The 26,624-nt window shown below is 46.1% G+C and overlaps 1 pseudogene; it reads right to left on the bottom strand.

Moving 5' to 3' along the window:
* Positions 1-2,536: 2,536 nt before the first annotated feature.
* LOC119273013 lies at positions 2,537-26,624 on the bottom strand (annotated as a pseudogene).

The following is a 26,624-nucleotide window of genomic DNA, read 5'->3' as shown; positions in this document are numbered from 1 at the left end:
TTAGAATTCAGATTCCAAATAGGGGAGTCATCCTCATCTACCAAACGAATGGAACTAGCAATTTCTACAAGTTCAAACCAAAGAGCTATCTGCTCTTGAGTAAAACATCTTCTAAAAGTAAGTTTCAGGTTATGACCATCCCAAATTTTGTCAATAGTGACATTATGTTTATTAGCTAAGTTGTATAGATCCCAATATTGGGTAGCCAAAGTAGCATTGCCAAACCAATGGTCCTCCCAGAACCGAGTCCTCTTGCCATTACCAATCTTCCAAGAGAAGCCAAGTTTGGCAGCTTGTGCTGCCAGATCACCCCTTTCCAGAAGGGGGGGGGGCTCCAGTAGAAGAACAAGCAAAAATGTTACTGTTTTGAGGGTTATATTTGGAGTCAATGATATTCTTCAAAATTTTGCCCTCAGAGTTGTAATATCTACTAATCCAAGAGGCTAATAGGGCCAAGTTCATATCTCCTATGTCAGTAATACCAAAACCACCAAACTCTTTCCTCATATTTATTGAGTTCCAGGCAGTTAAATGATATTTGTGATGACCTTCATAATCATCCCAAAAGCAATGAGCTAATTGGGAGTTAACGAGTTTAATAGCCCATTTAGGAAATTTACTAAAGCCCATAAGATAAGTAGGGATGCTAGCTAAGCAGGCTTGGACTAAAATAAGTCTCTTGCCAAAGGAGAGCAGTCTCCCCCTCCACCCAGCAGCTTTCTTAATGATCTTATCCACAATAGGTTGCAGATCCTCTTTTCTAATTTTGCTAAAATGTAAAGGGGTGCCCAAGTACTTAATAGGGAAAGTACTAATTTTACAACCCAGGGTTTGAGCAAAAACTAAGGCCTCCTCCCTATCAATATTGATGGGGACAAGGTCACACTTGTGAAAATTAATCCTCATACCAGAGATCTACTCAAAACAAGATAAAAGCCATTTAAGGTTTTTGGCATGTTCTAAGTTTTTGTCTAGGAAGAGCAGGGTGTCATCAGCATATTGCATACTAATGACACCAGCAGGATTTGAGGGGGGGGGGACACCAGCAATTAAGTTTTCATCAGTAGCTTTGATCAAAATTCTAGTGAAAACGTCATCAACTAAATTAAATAGCAGATGGGAGATAGGGTCCCCCTGTCTTGCCCCTTTGCCAGCTATAAAATACTCACTGTTGGTGTCATTAATTCTAACACCAACAGACCCTTTGCAGAGCAAGGATTCGATTTTATGCATCCATATAGGACCAAATCCTCTCTTCCTAAGCATTTTCAGGAGGAATTCTTTACTGATCATGTCATAGGCTTTTTCATAGTCAAGTTTGAAGCAGAAACCAGACATTTTGTTGGTGGCAACTGCATGGACTACCTCATGAGCAGCCACTATGCTTTCAAGGATAAATCTCCCTTTTAGGAAAGCAGTCTGGTTGGGAGAAATTAGAAAATTACAAATAGGGCCAAACCTATTGGTGGCACACTTGGCAAAAAAAATTAAAACTGCAATTAATCATGGCTAAAGGCCTGAACCTATCGAGCTTAACAGCATTAGGTTCTTTAGGCACTAAAGTAAGTAGGGAGAAATTAAGCCTGTACAAATCAAGTTCCCCAGCCTCCCAGTCTCTAAACAGAGCAAATAGATCATTTTTTATTAAATCCCAGTACTTTTGATAAAACAAGAAAGGAAAACCATCTGGTCCAGATGCTCCTTCAGCATATGAGCCAAATACAGCAGCCTTAATTTCCTCCTCAGAGAAAGGTTTTTCAAGTAAATTAAAGTTCTCAGGAGAGAGCATGCTATCATGATCCCAGAAGTCATCCATGATGGTAGGAACATAACCAAATTTTTTTTATAATAATCTACAGCTATTTGAAGAATACCTTGGGTATCCTCCACAAGACCTGAAGGGGTTTCTGGCATAGCAATCTGTTTCTTTCTCCTCTTCTGATTTGCCACTGCTTTGAAATACCCAGTGTTATATTCACTCTCCAAAATCTCTTTCTCTCCGGACCTCTGCCTAGCCTTGATCTCCTCCCTTCTCTAGATTTCATTCAGCTCACCTGCAATATTTTTCATTTTATTCTTAGAGTTAGGAGATAAAGGTTGAGTTTCAGCTAGGATATCTAAAAAATTATATTCAGCCACTAATGCCTGCTTATTTCTATTCTGGTCTGCTTCATAATTAGCACACCAACCCTTAGCAGCTTTCCTAGTAGTCCTGATTTTAAACTGCCAGATATCAATGGCCTTGGTGGCTTTACACTTAGAGTTCCAAGCTTTATGAATAACATCATCAAAACCAGGAATATTAAGCCACCATTTTTCAAATCTAAAGAATTTAGAAGTAGGGTTCGAGAGCCCAGAAGTAGTATTGAATACTAGAGGAGTGTGATCACTCCCCACTCTGGGTAGGGCTTTGATAGAGGCCCCAAGGAAAATCCCATCCCAATCAACAGAAACAAAAACTCTATCTAAAGTGGACATAATCAAGTTGTCTTGATTATTAAACTGAAGCACAATGCATATACAAGGAAGACATCTCTTAAATATAATCAAACTGAAGCACAATGTGAAAAACAGTCATTCGTATAAATAAATTCGTCATAAGCAGGGTTCGCAATCTCGTATGCAGCAGAGCAGTTATGGATTGAATGAAAAAAGACAAAAATGTGTTGGTTGACCTCAACAGCTAGCTATTACTCCTTGGAGGGGTCTAGGACGTGCCCTGCAAACACAACTGTGCCGGTCACACTAGTAGAAAACAGGGCTTTGGTCACAGGGCAATATTCACATTAGTCTCGGTTCAGTCATGAACCGGGACTAATGTGAGCATTGGTCCCGGTTCGTGCGGCTAAGGCATTAGTTCCGGTTCACCTGAGCCCTTTAGTCCCGGTTTGAGACACGAACCGAGACTAGAGGGTGTGATGCCCTTTGCCTACGGCCTGTTTGCAAATTTTTAGAATTCTCAAATTCTAAAAGGATAAAAAGTTATGCTCAAATTTCAGTTTTTTTCGTATTTTCGTTAAATTTGGTCAAACTATGGTCAAACTCTTTATTCAAGAAGTATTAGTGTTATTAAATAAGTATTCAAGAATATTAGTGTTACTAAATAATCATTTCAGTTTTTTTGAATTTTTGTCAAATCTGGTCAAATTATGGTCTAACAATGGTCAAACTGCTTATTCAAGAAATATTAGTGTTACTAAATAATTATTTCGGTTTTTTTGAATTTTGGTCAAATCTGGTCAAACTGTGGTCAAACTATGGCCAAACTATTTATTCAAGAAATATTAGTGTTACTAAATAATTATTGTTTTGTACAATAATAGTTTCAAACTCAAACAGTGAAATGTGTGACTTCATGCTCAAGCTAAAGTCCCAAGGGTTAATAGGATTTACATCTTACTATTGTTAGGAAAATAACAAGTGCAGACTTGAAAACGAAGGAGAATAGAACCCGAAAGTTAAGCCTGCTCGGGCTGGAGTAGTGAGAGGGATGGGTGACCGATCGGGAAGTTAGATGATTTGGAATGATGAGGGGTGATTAGAGATTAGAGGTTAAATTGAGCAGTGATGAGGGGTGGGTGATTAGAGATTAAATTATAAAATAATTCAGAAATTTGAAAATCGAGAAAAAAAATAAAAAAATTACCTTTAGTCCCGGTTGATGTTACCAACCGGGACTAAAGGTGGAGCTCTAGCCAGCGGCAAGGCCCTTATGAACCGGGACTAATGACCCTTTTTCTACTAGTGTCACCTCCTCCATTATGTTGTAGGCAAACGGATGGTCGAAGATGAAACCCACTTGTGGAGATGGCGGCGGCAATCAGCTGCATCCTCCATAGCCGCACTCGGTGGTGACCGTCGCAGCTTCAGTCCCTTGCTCGTTTACCTCGACGACAACCTTGTGGATGACATCCCCCACCACTATCGGCAAGCCATAGCGGTCTTCCTCTACCATGTCAGATAGGTCGCCGTGCTCACTGAACGGCAGCTGGAGCCCCAGCTTCTTGAGGACGGCGGCCACACTGTTGTGGAAAGACAGTTTGAACTTTGGCATCCGGAGCTCGCGGAGGGCGATTCGCTGCATCGGCAGGTGGTCGTGCAGGAACCCAGGCCGGGATGCCATCATGTCTAGCAGTAGCAGCCACCATAGGCCGTCGTAGGCATCCGGGAGGAAGATGCACATGGAGAATTGTGTTGGCCCGGTATAGTCAGAGCCGGAGCGCACCCACGGAACAGCTGCACACTGGGATGGGGATGGATAAGCATGTCCTGCCCATGTATTAGGCGCGTAGTAGCTGTTGCCAAATGCATCATGGCGGGGGAAGTAGGGGTTAGGAGGGTAGCCAACGGGGCCAAGTGCACCATAAGGAGGATATGGCCTCGGATAGGTGTGGGGAGAGAAGGAGTTGCCGAACGGAGGAGGATAGTAATGTTGGTGGGAGTATGGGTGAGGTCTGACGGGAAAATAATTTGGAGACGGACCCCCACCCCCACGGTTGTATGCAGCACTAGGGCCGGGATGGATGTACGGAGCAGCACCAACACCATTGTAGTTGTAGGGATCAGAATCAGGACGGCCCAATGGAGGAGGATGTTTTGTGGTGCCCTCGTGATCTAGCGCCCCCATCCTGTACCGGAGTTTGAGCACCTTGAACCCGTGGTGCATGGCAACGAACTGCGAGTCCCGGCTCTGCATGAAGGGTACGTCAACCTGGCCGCGGTCCAGCCGGTGGAAGGGCTTGTGCGTGGTGTGTCTCATCTCTCATGTCAAACGGCTGGTCCTCCCACATGCCCTTGAAGTACATTGCGTTGCCGAGCACGACCTGGGTCCTTCGGTGTATCGACCCCTCTGGGAGGACCGAGTCGATAAGGTTCCTCGTCGCCTGAGCCGCCCACGCGTTGATCTGGCCGCGCGCTTCCTCCGGCGCGTCGTGGAAGTCAACGGTATTGAAAGGTTTCGTGGAAGCGTTCCTACTCCCTCGATGGGAGCCGCGTCTCATATATATTGATGTGGGCAGTAGTCTTGGCTTGGCGTACAAGAGAAGTTACAGGAGATCGAGTAGAACAAGGAATAGGAAGAGAGTTTGAGATTACTACGGGATACAGATATTCTCTAACACCCTCCCTTAATCTCAACTATCCTAAATTAAGATTACTCTTGAACTCCTCAAATGGTCTTGCTGATAATGCCTTTGTAAAACCGTCTGCTACTTGATCTTTGGAGGGAATAAACCGTATCTCAAGTTTCTTTGCTGCAACTCTTTCTCGCACAAAGTGAAAGTCAATTTCTATGTGCTTTGTTCTTTCATGAAACACTGGATTTGCAGATAAATATGTTGCTCCCAAGTTATCACATCATAAACATGAGATACGATTCTTCTTGATTCCCAACTCCTCAAGAAGTGATTCAACCCAAATGATCTCAGCAATTGCATTCGCCAAGGACTTGTATTCAGCTTCTGTGCTTGACCGTGACACAGTGGCTTGCTTTCTAGCACTCCAAGAAACAAGATTAGACCCAAACAATACTGCAAAACCTCCAGTTGATCTTCTATCATCACTGCATCCTGCCCAGTCAGCATCAGAGAATGCACTCACAAGAGAGGAATTAGAACGTTTGAAATGAAGTCATGTTCCCATAATATGCTTCACATATCTTACAATTCTCTTAACAGGTGACCAATGTGCAGAAGTAGGTGCATGCAAATATTGACAAATCTTGTTGACAGCAAACGAGATATCTGGACGTGTGAGAGTTAGATATTGTAATGCTCCCACAGTACTCCTATACCTTGTGCTCTCCTCCTCCTGAAGTGGCACACCTTCATATGCTGAGCGTTTTTCTGAGGAAGATAAAGGTGTAGGAACTGGCTTACAATCTTTCATTCCCATGCGAGAAAGAAGCTCAATGATATATTTTCTCCTGATTTAACACAATACCATCTTGAGTTTTCTTGACTTCAATACCGAGAAAGAAATGTAAGTCACCTAGATCCTTCAAGGCAAACTCTGAGCTCAGATCATGCAGGAGTGCATTAATAGCATTTTGTGAAGAACTTGCAACTATGATATCATCAACATATATAAGCACAAAAATAACCACTCCAGCCTTGTTATAAATAAACAAAGATGTATCAGCCTTGGAGGCAATGAAGCCAAGATATCTCAACTGTAAGCTCAACCTGGAATACCATGCTCTGGGTGCTTGTTTCAAACCATAGAGTGCTTTATCAAGCTTGCAAACATGTTGTGGTAACTTCTTATCCTCATAACCAGGTGGTTGTCTCATAAACACTTCCTCTTCCAGAATACCATGCAAAAATGCATTCTGTACATCTAGCTGTCGTAGGCTCCAACCCCTGGATACATCAATGGCTAGCAAAAGTCTGATAGTTGCAGCTTCCACAATAGGACTAAAAGTGTCCTCATAATCAATACCATAACGTTGTTTAAAGCCCTTTGCAACTAGACGTGCCTTGTACCTGTCAATGGAGCCATCTGCCTTCTTTTTAATTATGTATACCCATTTGCAATCGATGATATTTTTACCTTTCTGATTTGGTACAAGATGCCATGTCTTGTTCCTCATAAGTGCAGAGTATTCCTCATCCATTGCCTTCTTCCACTTAGGATCATCAAGTGCACTACTCAATGTTGTTGGTTCTCCTGAAATACACAACATTCCATATGGTATAGTTCCATCTTTTCTTATTTTAGGATTTCGTATAACTTTTGTAGCCGGGTCATCACTCGTGAGGAAGCTGGCTGGATCACAGGAACACTCGCTGCAGAAGATCCTGAAGAATCTGCTGCATGCGCTGACACAGATGAATTTGTTGCCTCCTGCGTAGAGGATCCCGTAGTATCTGATGTAGCCGCTGGTGTGGCCGCCTCCTCTGACCGCACACGGGTGCCAACCGCCCGAGCCGGCACAGTAGATCCCCCGCCCGACCGCGGTTGCAGGCGCACGCTGGGCGAGGGGGATCCGGCCCCGCGGCTGGTCCCGCCTGTCGTGGCAGTGCGGGAGTGGCCCTCCCTCGAATCAGCGCTGCAGCCGGTGGGGGCGCGATCCGAGGCTGATTTCCTCGCGTGATCCGAGGTTTGCAGGCGTACAGGAGTTGCAGGAGCCGCCGAATCAACCTCGCTATCTGTGCCAGGTTCGTCTTCTTCCTCGGCATGAAATATAAGATCATCTTGAGCTATATTTTCGAAATTTTGATCATTTTGAGCACCGTTTTCACCAGGGACCTGCACAGGCAACAAAGAAGGACCAGTACCAGCAGAAATATCATCACTTTGATTAGTACAACTGTCGCCCTCATGATCAAAAGACCGAAGATGTGGGGGAAGAAGGAGAATTTCCTTGCGGAGAAGTGCACCGGCATTGGGATGAAGAGAAACAAACGGAAACACGGACTCATCAAAGACAACATCTCTGGATATGTAGACCCTACTAGTAGGAACATCAAGGCATTTAACCCCTTTATGTATGGGACTATAGCCTAAGAAGACACATTTTTTTGAGCGAAAAGCGAGTTTGCGTGTGTTGTAGGGTCTAAGGTTGGGCCAACATGCACAACCGAAAACACGAAGAGATGTGTAGTTGGGTGTAACACCAAGGAGTCGTGTGATGGGTGTTTCAAGTTTGATGACTTTACTTGGAAGCAAGTTGATGAGATATGTGGCAGTTAAGAATGCTTCATCCCAGAATTTGAGTGGCATAGATGCATTTGCTAGCAATGCTAGCCCCATATCAACTATGTGACGATGCTTTCTCTTAGCAAATCCGTTTTGTTAGTGAGCATGAGGGCAAGAGACATGATGTGATATACCAAGTTTTTGGAAGAAAGAATTCAATTTTTCATACTCACCACCCCAGTCACTTTGCATGGCAATGATCTTGGAGTTCAGTTTACGTTCAACAAGATTTTGGAAATTGATAAAGACTTGGAATACATCAAATTGTTTCTTTAACAAGTAAATCCAAGTAAATTTACTATAGTCATCAATAAAGCTTACATAGTAAGAAAATCTACCAACTGAGGTAGGAGCTGGCCCCCATACATCTGAAAATATAAGTTGAAGGGGAGCAGTAGACACACTAGTAGAGATAGGGTAAGGTAATTGATGACCTTTTGCTTGTTGACACGGATCACAAACTGACTCAACACTATTCTCATAAGAGAGTTTATTTTTGCTAAGAACATATTTAACTATGACTGAAGATGGATGACCTAAACGACTATGCCACCTTGATGATGATGGCTTGGTGACAATGTTTGCTTGCTTGTTGGACCAGAAAGATGATGATGATGATATGAGTGGGTAGAGGCCTCCCACGCACCGTCCTCTAAGAATGACTCTCCTTGTTCTCAAATCCTTAACCAACAAAAAATAAGGGTAGAATTCTGTAAGAACATTGTTATCAAGAGTGAATCTATGAACGGAAACAAGATTTTTGGATGTTTGAGGAACATGCAAGACATCTTTCAAGTGCAAATTTTTCATGGGGTTTTTAATAATTGAACTACCAATATGTGTGATATTCATACCAGAACCGCTTGCCGTGCGAATTTGGTCGCCTCCGTTGTATTTCTCCCGCATTGTTAACTTGTCAAGTTCTCATGTGATATGATTTGTTGCAGCACTGTCGGCGTACCAGTTGGTATCCACGCCGTAGGAGACGGCATGCGCCTCCTTCTCTTCTTAATCGTTCTCCTCATAACGCCACCAGCAGACACGTGCACCTCCTGGATGATGTCTGTAGAAAATCTGACATTCAGGATAGTCATGTTGCTCCTCATGCGCCTGCTGTTGTTGTTGCTATCGAGGGCGCCCTCTGAAGCCGCCGCCTCTATTGGCAGGAGAGGGCTGGCGGTCACCGCGATCACCACGGCCGCGCCCCCTGCCTCCTCGCCCGCGAGACCTGCCACGGGACTGACCTCGTCCTCTGTAGACGGCGTTTGCAGATGAGTGAAAACCGCCTGAGGACGAGTCGCCTAGAATCTCCATCCTCTGGTCAAAAGCAGAAATTTGGGCGAACAGATCATCCGCGGTAATAGTGCCCTTGACAGCGCCGATTGCCGCTACCACAGAATCATAGTCGCGGTCCAGCCCTGCAAGGATATAGTCTACCATCTCCGGATCAGATACGGGACGCCCAGCAGCAGCTAGTTCATACCCGAGTCCTTTCATCTTTGCCATGTACGCCGAGCTTGACATGGTGCCCTTCTTGGTATTGGTGATTGCAATTCTCAGGTTGGTGATCCGGGACTGCGACTGCGAGGCGAAGAGATTTGTGACTGTTGTCCAGAGTTCGAAGGTGGAGTCCTTTCCAACGACTTGCGCTAGAATCTCTGGAGACATAGAGTTGAGGAGGTATGACAGGACCTGCTGGTCTTTGGCGATCCAGGGCCCGTACAGAGGGTTCAGCTCAAGGGCCGTAGTCTTGTCTGCCTTCGTGATCTCCGTCATCTTGGGCGGAGCGGCGTCAGAATTGTCCAGGAGCCCCGTGACCTGCGCGCCTCGCAGGGCCGGGAGAACCTGCGTCTTCTAGAGGATATAATTTTCTCTTGTAAGCTTCTCAGATGGCGGCGAACCGAGGTTGAGGGCGACGCCGGCTGAGGAAGACATTGGAGACGATGATGTGTGATCTAGGTTTTTGGTATATGGCTAGATGTATGGGAAGATGTGGCTCTGATTACCATGAAAGGTTTCGTGGAAGCGTTCCTACTCCCTCGATGGGAGCCGCGTCTCATATATATTGATGTGGGCAGTAGCCTTGGCTTGGCGTACAAGAGAAGTTACAGGAGATCGAGTAGAATAAGGAATAGGAAGAGAGTTTGAGATTACTACGGGATACAGATATTCTCTAACAGGTGCTAGCCTCTGCCTTGTACGTGCCCACCACAGCCTCACGAAAGGCCGACTTCAGTGGCCGCATTAGGTCGCTCCACATGCCGCACGTGAACGCCATGCGGGGACCGCCCGAGGTGTGTTGGATGAATAGCAACTGGCTTTACTGAGGGCCAAAGGCCAATACATATACATGTGTGGTAAAGTGCAGAAAGACCCCTTATACAATGGGGATATACCGAAAAGAGACTATACACATCTAACACCCCCCCCCCTCAAACTCATGGTAGATCAACAACACTGAGTTTGGAGAGGAAAAAGGTATGTTGCGCTCGAGTCTGTGCCTTCGTGAAGAAGTCAGCCAACTGTAACTCAGAGGGCACATAGTGAAGAGCGAGAGTCTGATCCTCCACAGCAGCACGCACAAAGTGGGCATCGACACTGATGTGCTTGGTGAGCTCGTGCTTCACCGGGTCACGCGCAATACTGATAGCACCAGTACTGTCTGACAGTATGGGAGTCGAGGTAGTACCAGACACACCAAAATCCTCAAGTAACCATCGTAACCAGATCACCTCAGCTGTCAACATAGCCATGGCACGCAGCTCAGCCTCTGTACTCGAGCGAGACACTGCAGTCTGTTTCTTGGTCTTCCAGGCAATAAGAGAGCCAGCAAGAAAGACACAGTAAGCAGACAGCAAGCGTCGATCAGAGGGATCACTAGCCCAGGTAGCATCAGAGTAAGCCTGGAGCTCAAGAGAACTGGAGCGGGGAAAGAAAAGACGTTGAGAGATCGTGCCACGAAGATATCGTAGAACACGAAGGAGGTGACTATAGTGGACAGAGGTGGGGGCTGAAACAAACTGACTCGGGATGTGAACGGGATAGGAGATGTCCGAACGCGTAACAGCAAGATAGAAAAGCCTACCAACAAGGTGATGATAGTGAGTGGGATTAGGAAGAGGGTCACCATCAGAGGCACGAAGCTGAATGTTGAGCTCCATAGGAGTCACAATAGTGCGGTCATCACTGAGAGCAGCTCGAGCAAGAGAATCCTGAATATATTTCTCTTGAGAGATGTAGAAGCCATCAGAGGTCGAGGAGATCTCAATCCCAAGAAAATAGCGAAGAGGACCAAGATCAGTCATGAGGAACTGGTCGTGAAGGCGAGCCTTAGCAAAGGCAATGTAGTCAGAGTCGTCACCAGTGATGATTGATACGTCTCCAACGTATCTATAATTTTTTATTGCTCCATGCTATATTATCTACTGTTTTGGACTATATTGGGCTTTATTTTCCACTTTTATATTATTTTTGGGACTAACCTATTAACCGGAGACCCAGCCCAGAATTGCTATTTTTTGCCTATTTCAGTGTTTTGGAGAAACCGAATATCAAACGGAATCCAAACGGAATAAAATCTTCGGGAACGTGATTTTCTCACCGAACGTGATCCATGAGACTTGGACCCTCCTCCAGGGAGTCAAAGAGGAGGTCACGAGGGTGGGGGGCGCCCCCCCCCTAGGGCGCGCCCCCCTGCCTTGTGGCCCCTCGGTGCTCCATCGATGTACTTCTTCCTCCTATATATACACATGTACCCCCAAACAATCAGAACAGGAGCCAAAAACCTAATTCCACTGCCGCAACTTTCTGTATCCACGAGATCCCATCTTGGGGCCTATTCCGGAGCTCCACCGAAAGAGGGCCGTCATCACGGAGGGCTTCTACATCATCCTAGCCCCTCCAATGAAGTGTGAGTAGTTTACCTCAGACCTTCGGGTCCATAGTTAGTAGCTAGATGGCTTCTTCTCTCTCTTTGAATCTCAATACAAAGTTCTCCCCCTCTCTTGTGGAGATCTATTCGATGTAATCTTCTTTTTGCGGTGTGTTTGTTGAGACCGATGAATTGTGGGATTATGATCAAGTCTATCTATGAATAATATTTGAATCTTCTCTGAATTCTTTTATGTATGATTGGTTATCTTTGCAAGTCTCTTCGAATTATCCGTTTGGTTTGGCCAACTAGATTGGTAGTTCTTGCCATGGGAGAAGTGCTTAGCTTTGGGTTCGATCTTGCAGTGTCCTTACCCAGTGACAGAAGGGGCAGCAAGGCACGTATTGTATCGTTGCCATCGAGGATAACAAGATGGGGTTTATTTCATATTGCATGAATTTATCTCTCTACATCATGTCATCTTGCTTAAGGCGTTACTCTGTTTTTAACTTAATACTCTAGATGTATGCTGGATAGCGGTCGATGAGTGGAGTAATAGTAGTAGATGCAGAATCGTTTCGGTCTACTTGTCACGGACATGATGCCTATATACATGATCATGCCTAGATATTCTCATAACTATGCTCAATTCTGTCAATTTCTCAACAGTAATTTGTTCACCCACCGTAGAATACTTATGCTCTTGAGAGAAGCCACTAGTGAAACCTATGGCCCCCGGGTCTATTCTCATCATATCAATCTCCATCACTTTAATCTTGCTTTGCTTTTTTACTTTGCCTTTACTTTGTACTTTGCATCTTTATACCAAAAATACCAAAAATATTATATCTATCAGATCTCACTCTCGTAAGTGACCGTGAAGGGATTGACAACCCCTAATCGCGTTGGTTGCGAGTAGCTATCGTTTTATGCATGTACGAGGGACTTGAGCGTGGCCTCCTATTGGATTGATACCTTGGTTCTTAAAAACTGAGGGAAATACTTATGCTACTCTGCTGCATCATCACTTCCTCTTCGGGGAAAACCAACGCAAGCTCAAGACGTAGCAAGAAGGATTTCTGGTGCCGTTGCCGGGGAGTCTACGCAAAAAGTCAACATACCAAGTACCCATCACAACCCCTATCTCTCGCATTACATTATTTGCCATTTGCCTCTCGTTTTCCTCTCCCCCACTACACCATTGCCGTTTTATTCGCCCTCTCTCTCTCTATCCTCCCTCTCTATTTGCCTCTTGTTTGCTCGCGTGCTAGTTTGTTTGTTTGTCGTCATGGCTAGTCCTCTTTCTGCTCCTATGTCTCCCGAGTTTGTAGTCCTTCACTTCAAACAAAAGCAAGGAGAAAACTTAAAGGATGCTTGGTTTAGAATGATGGAATCTTATCGTAAATGCACCATAGAAGTAAATTTCAGAATTTTGCTTCGCAACTTTTATGTTGGGCTTAATATGTCTCATAGACAACTTTTGGATTGTGTTGCCAAAGGCAATTTTATTGAAATTGATACCAGTATCGCGCATGAAATTATAGAAGGTATAGTAGGAACTTTACCTCAACAGAAGGGGCCCCATCATACCCAAGAGAAAACGCAAGTTTTTGAGAAAATTTGCGAAGTAACTAAGATTTTACAGAAATCTCTTGAACCTCTTAAGAGCGTTAGCGTAAATCTTCACCGCATGAATATGTTGATTACTCTTTGCAATAAGCGGTTGTATTCTTTAGATCTCAAGACCTCTGAATATGAAGGGAAACGTAAGGAACCTCCCGGATTTGAGCATAACATCGCTAAAAGAATTAAGAATCAAGATGACAATACTTAGGTCTATCCTCGCTTTTTATGCCTAGCTAGGGGCGTTAAACGATAGCGCTTGTTGGGAGGCAACCCAATTTTATTTTTATTCCTTGCCTTTTGCTCCTGTTTAGTAATAAATAAATTATCTAGCATCTGTTTTGGTTGTGTTTTTTTGTGTTTAATTAGTGTTTGTGCCAAGTAGAACCGTTGGGAAGACTTGGGGAAAGTCTTGTTGAACTTGCTGTAAAAAAAACAGAAACTTTAGCGCTCACGAGAGCTGCTGTCGTTTTTATTTAAAGAGTGCTATTTAGTTAATTCTTTTTGAAGATGATTAATAGATAAATTCCTCACGTCCAGCAATTTATTTTAGAATTTTTGGGGTTCCAGATCTTGCGCTAGCTACAGATTACTACAGACTGTTCTGTTTTTGACAGATTCTGTTTTTCGTGTGTTGATTGCTTATATTGATGAATCTATGGCTAGTAAAATAGTTTATAATCCATAGAGAAGTTGGAATAAAGTAGGTTTAACACCAATATAAATAAAGAATGAGTTCATTACAGTACCTTGAAGTGGTCTTTTGTTTTCTTTCACTAACGGAGTTCACGAGTTTTCTATTTTGAGTTTTGTGTTGTGAAGTTTTCAAGTTTTGGGTGAATTCTTTTGATGGATCATGGAACAAGGAGTGGCAAGAGCCTAAGCTTGGGGATGCCCATGGAACCCCCAGGATAATCCAAGGACACCAAAAAGTCAAAGTTTGGGGATGCCCCGGAAGGCATCCCCTCTTTCGTCCACTTCCATCGGTAATTTACTTGGAGCTATATTTTTATTCACCAACATGATATGTGTTTTGCTTGGAGAGTCTTGTATTATTTGTGTGTCTTTGTGTCTTAGTATGCCACAATCATTCTTGCTGTACACACTTTTTGAGAGAGCCATACATGAATTAAAATTTGATAGAATACTCTATGTGCTTCACTTATATCTTTTGAGCTATGTAGTTTTGCTCTATGTGCTTCACTTATATCTTTTGAGCTAAGTAGTTTTGCTCTATGTGCTTCACTTATATCTTTTGAGCTAAGTAGTTTTGCTCTATGTGCTTCACTTATATCTTTTGAGCATTATAATTTTGCTCTATGTGCTTCACTTAGATCTTTTAGAGCATGGTGGTGGATTTGTTTTAAAGAAACTATTGATCTCTCATGCTTCGCTTAAATTATTTTGGGAGTCTCTTAATATCATGGTAATTTGCTTAATAATAATATGCTTGGTATTTAAGATTTGTGAAACTTTATTTTGAGTGTGTTGAATACTAAGAAAAGATTGAAGCATGATAATTGTTTTGAGATATGAAGGTGATAATATTAAAGTCATGCTAGTTGAGTAGTTGTGAATTTAAAGAATACTTGTGTTAAAGTTTGTGATTCTCGTAGCATGCACGTATGGTGAACCGTTATGTGATGAAGTCGGAGCATAATTTATTTATTTATTGTCCTCCTTATGAGTGGCGGTCGGGGACGAGCGATGGTCTTTTCCAACAATCTATCCCCCTAGGAGCATGCGCGTAATAGTTTGCTTTGATAACTTCTAGATTTTTGCAATAAGTATATGAGTTCTTTATGACTAATGTTGAGTCCATGAATTATACGCACTCTCACCCTTCCACCTTTGCTAGCCTCCCTAATACCGCGCACTTTTCGCCGGTATCATACACCTACCATATACCTTCCTCAAAACAGCCACCATACCTACCTATTATGGCATTTTCATAGCCATTCCGAGATATATTGCCATGCAACTTTCCACCATCTAGTTCATCATGACACATTCATCATTGTCATATTGCTTAGCATGATCATGTAGTTGACATAGTATTTGTGGCAAAGCCACCGTTCATAATATTTTCATACTTGTCACTCTTGATTCATTGCATATCCCGGTACACCATCGGAGGCATCCATATAGAGTCATACTTTGTTTTAGAATCGAGTTGTAATCATTGAGTTGTAAATAAATAAAAGTGTGATGATCATCATTCAATAGAGCATTGTCCCAAAAAAAGAGAAAGGCCAAAGAAAAAAATGCCCAAAAAAAAGAAAATAAATAAAAAGGGGCAATGCTACTATCTTTTTTCCACACTTGTGCTTCAAAGTAGCACCATGATATAGCGAGTCTCATATATTGTGCTTCAAAGTAGCACCATGTTCTTCATATAGAGAGTCTCATATGTTGTCACTTTCATATACTAGCGGGAATTTTACATTATAGAACTTGGCTTGTATATTCCAATGATGGGCTTCCTCAAATTGCCCTAGGTCTTCGTGAGCAAGCAAGTTGGATGCACACTCACTTAGTTTCTTTTGTTGAGCTTTCATACATTTATAGCTCTAGTGCATCCGTTGCATGGCAATCCCTACTCACTCACATTGATATCTATTGATGGGCATCTCCATAGCCCGTTGATACGCCTAGTTGATGTGAGACTATCTTCCCCTCCTTTTTGTCTTCTCCACAACTACCATTCTATTCCACCTATAGTCCTATATCCATGGCTCACGCTCATGTATTGCATGAAGATTGAAAAAGTTAGAGTATGAAACAATTGCTTGGCTTGTCATCGGGGTTGTGCATGATTTAAATACTTTGTGTGGTGAAGATAGAGCATAGCCAGACTATATGATTTTGTAGGGATATCTTTCTTTGGCCATGTTATTTTGAGACATAATTGCTTTGTTAGTATGCTTGAAGCATTATTATTTTTATGTCAATATAAACTTTTGTCTTGAATCTCTCTAATCTGAATATTCATACCACAATTAAGAAGATTTGCATTGAAATTATGCCAAGTAGCACTCGGCATAAAAAATTCTCTTTTTATCATTTACCTACTCGAGGACGAGCAGGAATTAAGCTTGGGGATGCCTGATACGTCTCCAACGTATCTATAATTTTTGATTGCTCCATGCTATATTATCTACTGTTTTGGACTATATTGCGCTTTATTTTCCACTTTTATATTATTTTTGGGACTAACCTATTAACCGGAGGCCCAACCCAGAATTGCTGTTTTTTTTTTGCCTATTTCAGTGTTTCGGAGAAACAGAATATCAAACGGAGTCCAAACGGAATAAAATCTTCGGGAATGTGATTTTCTCACCGAACGTGATCCAGGAGACTTGGACCCTACTCCAGGGAGTCAAATAGGAGGCCAGAGGGTGGGGGCGCACCCCCCCCCACCTAGGGCACGCCCCCTGCCTCGTGGGGTCCTCGGTGCTCCACCGACGTACTTCTTCCTCCTATATATACACACGTACCCCCAAACAATCAGAACAGGAACCAAAAACCTAATTCCACCGCCGCAACTTTGTGTATCCACGAGATCCCATCTTGGGGCCTGTTCCGGAGCTCCGCCGGAAGAGGGTCGTCATCACGGAGGGCTTCTACATCATCCTAGCCCTTCGATGAAGTGTGAGTAGTTTACCTCAGACCTTCGGGTCCATAGTTATTAGCTAGATGGCTTCTTCTCTCTTTTTGGATCTCAATCAAAGTTTTAGATAGCGCACTATAGCGGCGCTACACGCATCCTGACTGTGGTGCGCTACGCGAAGCTCGATTTCACGTACGAAGAGTTAGCGTGCTAATAGCGCGCTAGATGTCATTTAGCGCTGAAAATTGGGCCTCTAGCGTTAGCGTCCCGCGTCTTTGACCTAAAATTTTCGGCCCAAAATGAAATCGCTACGCGGGCCAAAGCCCAAGCCTACCAATAGTCGAATACTATGCCCCCAACCCTCCTCTCGAGCGAAACCCTATCCCCACTCCCGTCCTCATCTCAAACAGGATCATGGCGGCGGCCGACCAACGACCAACCATGGCGAGGGCCTCGAGCTGCCACTCCGGCGACTGACCTTCCTCGCCACTCCCTCCAGCGACGGGGTATTCCTTCCACCAGGCGGCGCAGCTCTCGGACATTTCCTCTCGGCTGCTCCCTCCTGGCCACTTCCTCTGCTGACGGCGACGACCGCATCCACAAGGCGACCATGAGCCAGCAAATCCCGTCAGCAGGTAAGCTCATCTATCCTTTGTTATCTCTTCTTGTGGATGCTTGTACTACTATAGGAATCTGCTGAAGTTTTCAGTTATATACAGAATACAGATACATTGAAAGTTTATTTGCTACTGATGTACATTTTTCTGTCACGTACTCTGGATTGCCTTAATCTGCATAGGTGCTGGTGGCTCAAGCACTGCCTCAGTAGCAGCACCTGCACTCCCTCAAGTTGATTCGGATGACCCTGCGTGGAAGTATTGCACTCTTCCAGATGTGAACAAGAAGCATTGGCAGCGATGCAACTTTTGTGGCAAGATATGCACAGCTGGCATTACAAGGATAAAGTTTCACCTTTCACAAATAACAAATTGTGGTGTCTTACCATGCAAGAAGGTTCCTAGTGATGTCAGGCTGGAGATGATAGCTTTGCTCCTAAAGAGTGCTGAGTTGAAGGAAAAAAAAGATCGAGGGATTGGAGGCGCTCAGATCTAGTGTTGACTTAGATCACTCCGATGGAGAACAAGGAACTGATGAAGAAGATGGCAATCAGGTTGTGATTTTGAGGTCAAAACCAGGCACAAGCAGCTCAATGGGTGGCCCTATGGACAAATTCTGCAAGCCTAGTATAGAAGAAACTGTCAAGAGGAAGCAAAAAAGAAATTGTGAATCCGAAAAGGTTCAGTCGAAGTTGTCAACTCAGGAAAGACAACAGAGGAGGGATAGAGCTTGTGGATATATATGTCAATTTTTCTATGAAGCTAGCATCCCACATAACACTGTCACACTTCCTAGCTTTGCATGTATGCTTCAGGCCATTGGAGATGTTGGCACAAACTTTGATGGGCCTACTGCATATGAGATGAGTGGACCATTCTTGCAGAAAAGGAAGAAGAAGGTGTTAGATTCATTCAAACCACATAAGCAAGCATGGGAGCACACAGGTTGTACCGTAATGACAGATGCATGGACAGATAAAAAGGGCAGGGGGGGTAATGAACCTAGTTGTGCATAGTTCTCAAGGAGTCATATTCTTGAATTCAGTTGATTGTTCATCTGTCCAAAAAAATGGCAAATACATCTTTGACCTCGTTGATAATTGCATTGAAGATATAGGGGCAGACAAAGTCGTTCAAGTGGTGACCGACAATGCTAGTGTCAATGTAGCAGCAGCAAGTCTAATGAAAGCAAAGCGACCTTCCATTTTTTGGAATGGATGTGCAGCCCATTGTATTGATCTCATGTTGGAGGACATAGGGAAGCTTGGATCGGTTGACAAAATAATTACCCAAGCAAGACAAGTAACGGTGTTCTTGTATGCTCACACAAGGGTGTTATCTCTGATGAGGAAAACACTTGGGAAAGACTTGGTACGGTCAGGTATTACTAGGTTTGCCACGGCTTATCTCAATCTTAAAAGCTTGCAAGACAACAAGAAGGAAATGCTTAAACTATTCAGATTGGATGAGCTACATGAAATGGGTTACTTAGAGAAGGACAAGGGGAAGATGGCTCACAAAACGGTGCAATTGGAAGCCTTCTGGAAAGGTGTTGGCGTTGCTGTCAACTACTTTGAGCCAATGGCTAATGTGCTAAGAAGAATGGATAGTGATGTGCCCGCAATGGGATTCTTATATGGTTGTATGTTGGATGCAAAAAAGGAAATTGCTGCAAGTTTTGATAATGACGAGAGTCGCTTCAAATGTGTTATTGATATCATTGACAAGAGATGGGACAGCAAACTCAAGTCGCCATTACATTTGGCTGGGTACTTTCTGAACCCCTATTATTATTATCCAAACAAGGTTGTGATAGAGAGGGATGGATCATTTAGAGCAGCCGTGGTCCATTGCATCACAAGGATGATTGAAGCTCAAAAAACTCAAGATGAGCTTATTGATGAACTCGACAAATACGAGGCGGAGGAAGATTCCTTTGGAATGGACATTGCTGTACGACAGAGAAAAAGGAAAAACTTTTCTCCAGGTGAGTGTTTGCTGAAATCTTGTGATGTTATTTCATAACACTTCCTCTGTCTCCCCTCTTTGTACTTGCCTAACTAATATAATGTTTCAATGTCTTAATGCAGCAAAATGGTGGCTGAATTATGGCACATGTGCACCCCTGTTGAAGGACTTGGCAATGAAGATTTTGAGTTTGACATGTAGCTCCTCAGCTTGTGAGAGAAATTGGTCAGCATTTGAACAAGTAAGAAAGACAATTACAAGGTTCACAAGTACAAAATATAGTTCCTTGCACTTCTCACATTGAGGCCATGTGTTCCATACTTGATTTTGTTCACTTACATAGGTTCATACAAAGAAACGCAGCAGGCTACTCCATGATAGGATGAGTGATCTTGTATTTATCAAGTTCAACTCTAGGATGAAGCATAAGAGAGAGAACAAGAGTAGAGACCCAATAGAGAAGACAATCGTTGATGTTCTTGAGGACGAGGATAACGAGTTCATCACCGGCATTGTTGGAAATGATAATGTTGTTGAACATGTTGGTGATGAAGATCAAACTCAACAAGAGAGAGCTTCAACATCACAAGAACAAGGGAAAAAGAAGAAGAGGCCTACTGCGCCTCCTAGAAAGAAGAGGAAGAAGAGCTTGCAATCTCTCCTTAATAGTGTCGATGAGGAAGCTATACTTTCTGCCTCTTCCAATTCTTCTTCGTCGGAATCAGAAGATGAGTCTCCCTCGGCCTTTGCTGACTCGGATTAATTGCATGGTTGGGTGTACCACTTTTGTTGTTTCAAAGTGTGCTGGTGGTATGTTGTTATGTTGCTATGTCAAGTTAGTTGGCTGAACTTATAAACCGGACCATCTCATGTTGTTTATGTACCACTTTTGTTATTCAAAGTGTGCTGGTGGTATGTTGCTAGTTGCTATGCCAAACATTGCTCTGTTATGTAATGAATTGAACCATCTCCTGATATATGTCCTTATTATGTATGGTAGGAACTACATAATACTATGTTATGTGGCTGTTTGCATGAGTATGGTAGGAACTACATAATACAGTATCATTTTTCTATTAACTTGGCTGTATGGTAGTTGATATATGTCCATTTTCAAGTATATATATGTCAAGTTGATGACTGATTCTATGTTTATTTTTTCATTTTTTATTGATTTATACTGAAACGCTAAATGGGGCTTAGCACGCTATAGCTGCGCTATAGCGTTTCATAGCTCTTGGTCAGGCCGACGCTAAGAGGCTTAGCGCGCTATCTAAAACTTTGATCTCAATACAATGTTCTCCCCCTCTCTTGTGGAGATCTATTCGATGTAATCTTCTTCTTTTGCAGTGTGTTTGTTGAGACCGATGAATTGTGGGTTTATGATCAAGTCTATCTATGAATAATATTTGAATCTTCTCTGAATTCTTTTATGTATGATTGGTTATCTTTGCAAGTCTCTTCGAATTATCCATTTGGTTTGGCCAACTAGATTGGTAGTTCTTGCCATGGGAGAAGTGCTTAGCTTTGGGTTCGATCTTGCGGTGTCCTTACCCAGTGACAGAAGGGGCAGCAAGGCACGTATTGAACATAAAGAAGGAGAAGAGTCCGACCATGAGGAGACGTGTGAACAAACAACACGGAATCATGATCACTGGGCAAGAAACCAGCAACAGTCACCACAGAGGCGAAACGCTCAAACCAAGCGCGAGGGGCCTGTTTAAGTCCATAGAGGGAGCGGCGAAGTCGACAGACCATACCGTCAGGAGCATAATACCCCGGTGGTGGCTGCATGTAAACCTCCTCACGCGGCTCGCCATTGAGAAAGGCGTTCTGCACATCAAGTTGAGAGATAGACCACTGACAAACAGAAGCCACAGCAAGGAGAGTGCGGACAGTGGTCATGTGAGCCATAGGAGCGAATGTCTCATCATAGTCTCGTCCCTGCTCCTGCTGAAAACCACGGGCCACAAGACGAGCTTTGTAGCGCTCAAGAGAACCATCGGAGCGAGTCTTAATCTTGTAGACCCACTTGCAGGTGATGGGACGAACACCGGGAGGGAGGGAAACCAGCTCCAATGTGCCAGAGCGCTCAAGGGCAGCAAGTTCTTCGGCCATCGCAAGCTGCCATTCAGGTTGAGTCATGGCAGTCCGATAGGAAGTGGGCTCAGCAATGACAGAGAGACCATACCGATCAGGAGAGTAGCGATCAAGCGGGGGGCGAGGGCGAGCTCGGAGATTGTGAACCAGGGGAGGGGTGAGAAGAGGTGCACCAGAGGTGGAAGGCACGTCAGATGAGACATCCTCAGGACGAGGGCGACGAGTATAGTGGAGAGAGAATGGTGAGAGAGGGCGACGAACTGGGGATGAGGGTGAAGAGGTGGAGGAGAAGGATGGAGAAGGTGGGGTCGATGGTGAAGGAGAAGGAAGGAGAGATGGCAGAGGAACAGATGACACAGAAGGCACATAGCAAGGTGTATCGGGAAGGAGAAGGAAAGCGAGATCGTCCACAGAGAAACTCGAGGAAGAAGGACATCGGTAGTAGGAACGATACTCATCAAAAGTCACATCACACGAGATGCGCAAGCGACGACCTACAGGATCCCAACATCTATAGCCCTTGTGCTCATCACTGTAACCAAGGAAAACACACTCAACCGATTGAGCAGTCAGTTTGGTTCGTTCTCGGGGGGCAAGAAGAACATAGCACACGCATCCAAACATACGGAGAGCGGAGTAGTCAGGAGAGCGACCAGTGAGACACTCCAGAGGAATACCACCCTGCAAGGCAGTCGATGGCTGAATGTTGATGAGATAGGTGGATGCAGAAATAGCCTCAGCCCAAAAATGGGGTGGAAGAGAAGCAGCAATCATCATCGCACGAGCCGTCTCAAGCATATGACGATGCTTACGTTCAGCAACGCCATTCTGAGCATGAGCACCAGGACATGAGAACTGGGCAAGAGTTCCTTGTTTCGCGAGAAAACCACGCAACAGCTGGGAGATAAACTCTCCAGCGGAGTCAGCACGAAAAGTACGAATGGGCATGGAAAACTGGGTGTGAACCATGGCGGCAAATCATTTGTATATAGAGAGAACCTCACCACGAGATTTCATGAAGTAGAGCCAAGTGTAGCGAGAGAAATCATCAATAAACAGAACATAGTAGCGATGACCACCTTTCGAATCAAAGGGAGTAGGACCCCAAACATCAGAATGAACTAAGTCAAAAGGACGCTGATATACTGACTCACTGGTGGGATAAGGTAACTGGGTCTGTTTGCCTAGTCTGCAACCATTACAAGGTAAAGAAACATCTCCAGATACAGACCCTAAGAGGCCCTGGCGGACTAAAGAAGACAAGCGAGAGCCATAGAGGTGACCAAGGTGATGATGCCACTGCTAGAAGGACGCAGACGACGAGGCGGCAAGAGCATGGGAGCTGGCAGAAGTGGTGGCAGCGGAAGGAACACAAAGCCAGTCAACCTCCCAAAGACCCTCCGACTCACGGCGCCGAGGGCCAGCACCAACCAAAGCCTTGGTGCGGCGATCCTGAATAGAGCAAGAGTCGGTATCAAGAATGACACGACAACCAGAATCAGTAAGTTTGGCAGCGGAAAAAAGATTCATGGTAAGGCGAGGAACATGTGAAACACTCGGAACTGAAAATGAAGGAGTGAAAAGAATACCACGACTAGCAACAGGGAGAGGTGTGCCATCGGCGGTAAGAACATTAACAGGCGAATCAAGAGTCGAAGAGAAGACAACGCGGAAGAATCAGAAGACATATGAAAAGAAGCTCTAGAATCTAGAACCCACGAAGATGTACCTGACTGTGTAGGTGGCTGCGATGGTGATGAAGGGGATGTAGTCACTGCAGCAGCAGAACCAGTCGACGAGGAGCCGGATGAAGCAAGAAGACGCTTGAGGCGTACAATGTCCTAATTAGTGAGGGACGGAGTCGAGGAAGACACAGGAGTCCCGTTGGAAGGGGAGCGCCTCTGGTCTCGCTTCTTCTGGCGACAATCAGACTCTGGGTGACCTGACTGGGAGCAGTAACCACAGAAGGTGTCACGGCGCGACGTGCCCTTCTCAGCATAAGGAGGACGGCTGACCCCCCTGGAGGAGTAGGCAGGAACAGTGAGGCGAGCAGACGACACAGGAGCTCGGGCGGCCAGCACTGGCGGAACCAGAAGCAACCCAGCAGAGCGAAGGCGAGTCTCCTCAGCACGAAGCTCGGCAAGTACCTCCGAGATAGGAACATGACCGCGAGCAAGCAAGTGAGCATGTCGAGGCTCAAACTCAGACCGAAGACGAGATAAGAACTCATGAACCCGCTGAAACTCCAGATCAGACCGAGTAGTCTGACAGCAGCGACAGGTTCCACAAACAATTGTCCGAAGATAGTCAAGCTGGCACCAGATGACAGAGCACTGTGAATAGAACTCATCAACAGAAGAATCACCTTGCTGAAGTGCATGCTCCTGACGCACCACAGATAGGTAGAGAGCATCACCAGAGGGCTGATAGCGCCGGCATAGATAAGACCACATCGTTGCAACTGTGCCAAGTCCCATGAACTCCGAAGCAAACTAAGGGAGGACACTCGCAGTGAGAACAACAGCCGCTCGAGCATCATCATTGCACCACTGAGTGTAAGTAGACAAATCATCCCGATAGACAGAAAGAGCATCAGAATAGGCAGATACCTGCTGATCATAAGTATCAACTGCAACATCATCAAGAGTCTTGGCTGCATCCCGATCAGCCTGAGAAGCATCAGCAGCAATCACCGGCGGTACTGGCGGAACAGGCGCCACCGGAGCAACAGGGCACGGCGGACAGGGTACCTCGCCGGAGAGAACACCCCACAACAGAAGGCCGCGCATATGAATACGCATGAAACCGGCGAAGTCGGCATAGTTGGTGCCATCAAAGATCTCCGAGCAGCGAGGAACAGCCACATAGCCCGAAGATGACATACTGAGATATCCCTTTTTGTTGTTTCTGCCTTCCTTTTTTTCTGGAGTCAACCGATCTGAATCTGAATCGGGATGGAATAGAGACCCGCTCACTCGAGGCAGGAGTTCCGGATCGGGATCGAGCGGGTGAGGCAGCAGCCCCGAATCAGGAGCGACCAGGAGGCCTGGCTCGCGCGCGGCTGGAGCACGAGTGCGGCAGCTTTAGCGGAACGTGCAGCGACAGCCAGTGGGTCCGGGAACGACGCGGGCCGGCCGGACTAGGGGCAACAGCGGCCGAGCGGGAAGGGGGCAGGCCTAGGACGTCGCCGGCTGGACGGAGCAGGGCGTGGCGGCCAGGCGGGGAGGAGGCAGGCCCGGAACGGCGCTGGCTGGACGGAGCAGGGCGCGGCGGTGACCGGACGGAGAGGAGGCAGACCGGGAAGGCGACGGCGTGGACGGACAGGGCGCGACGGCGACCGGACAGCAGCTCACGCCGGCGGCGGGTGAGGGCGAGGGAGACTAGGTACAGGCACGGAGTTGCATCGTGCGAGGTGGAGAGGGTAACCTTGCATCTGATACCATATTGGATGAATAGCAGCTGGCTTTACTGAGGGCCAAAGGCCAATACATATACATGTATGGTAAAATGCAAAAAACCCCTTATACATTGAGGATATACCGAAAAGAGACTATACACATCTAATGAGGTGGACCTATCCTGGAGCGTGTCGGCTGCCAAGCGCGACACGAAGTTCTCGAGCTCGCTGCGCGTCCTCGCTCCTAGGACGCGGAGTATCTCGTCCAGTGTGGCGTCCCGGGCACCGGCGGCAAGGAGCGCGAGAGCAGCGTAGATGGACAGCGGTGAGAAGACTAGATTGCCATCCGTGCTCCCCTCGGCGAGGGGCCTCGTGAGCCTGGCGGCGAGCATTGCCAGGCCACTGGAGCCAGTCAGGCCTATTGTGTCGAACTGCGCCGGCGGGTTTCTGGTCACCGGCAACAACTCGAATCTTCTAGCAGGTAGCCGCTCCTTGTTAATAAGTGCACCCTCATGTTTCCGTTTCCTAGTCCGCACAGGGGCAGGGCCGCTGCCATTGTTAGGGTCGACGACATGCCCTGCAAACATGATCACGCCGGACGCCTCCTCGACTATGAAATACGCGAAAGGATGGTCAGCGACGAAATCTACCCTCGGCTCCGGCATTGCCATGGGAGCAGCTCCAGGAGCCGCAATCATCATGGTGAGAGCTGCGGCTTCCGTCCCTTCCTCGTTGACCTCGATGACAGCCTTATGGATGACGTCACGAACCACCAAAGGCAAGCCGGTGCCGTCGTCCTCTGTCCTCAACCATGTCCGACGGGTCTGAACCCATGTTGAACGGCAGAACGAGGCCCAGCTGTTTGAGGATCTCGGCGTTTTTGCTTGTGAAATCAAGTTTGAACTTGGGAACGCCGAAGTGACCTACCTTGACGGGGATCGCCGGCAGGTGATCATGCACGAAGCCCGGACGGGAGGTTATCTGGTCGATGAGGCTCCACAGACCGTCGTACGCGTCAGGCAGGAAGATGCACATGGAGTACTGCGTGCCTGCCGTCCACGGCCGGTACGGTTGACATCCTCGTTGTGAGGACATCTTGTACTGCCGCTTGAGCACCTTGAACCCGTCGTGCACGGCGATGAAGTGGCGAGCGGGGTTGTACATGAAGGGCGCGTTGACGGCGGTTCCGTCAAGCCGGTGGAACGGCCTATCTCTGGTGTCCCTCTCGTCGAACGGCAGGTTCCACTTGCCTTTGAAATATATGGCGTTAGCGAGCACGACGTCGGCGAGTCAATGGTTTGTGGAGAGACGACGTCCTTGATGAGGTTCCTGGTGACCTCGGCGACCCAGGCATTGATGTGCTGCGCCGCCGCGTTCTCCCTCATATCCAAGGTGCCCGCCTCCGCCCTGTACGGTAAGCCGGCTTCAGCGGCCGCCTTTTGTCGTTCCAGACGCCGCACGCGGACGCTACGCTGGGGCCGCCGGATGCCGACAGGTCCTGGAGCGCGTCGTCAGCCATGCGCGAGATAGACACCTCGAGCTCTTCCTGGGAGCGTGCGCCGAGGAAGCGGAGGACCTCGCCCAGGGTGTCCCCTCGGGCGCCGGGAGCGCGACGGCGGCATAGATGGACAGCGGCGAGAAGACGAGGTTGGTGCTAGGGTTTGCATCGGCCAGGCGCTTGGTGAGGCGGGCGGCGAGCTCCGCCAGGCCAGAGCCGGACTGCCGCGGCCAGGCCATCAT

Source organism: Triticum dicoccoides, chromosome 3A, assembly GCF_002162155.2.
Source record: "Triticum dicoccoides isolate Atlit2015 ecotype Zavitan chromosome 3A, WEW_v2.0, whole genome shotgun sequence".
Lineage (NCBI taxonomy): Eukaryota > Viridiplantae > Streptophyta > Magnoliopsida > Poales > Poaceae > Triticum > Triticum dicoccoides.
Note: the sequence above shows the minus strand (reverse complement) of the source record. Positions and strands in the feature narration are given on the sequence as shown.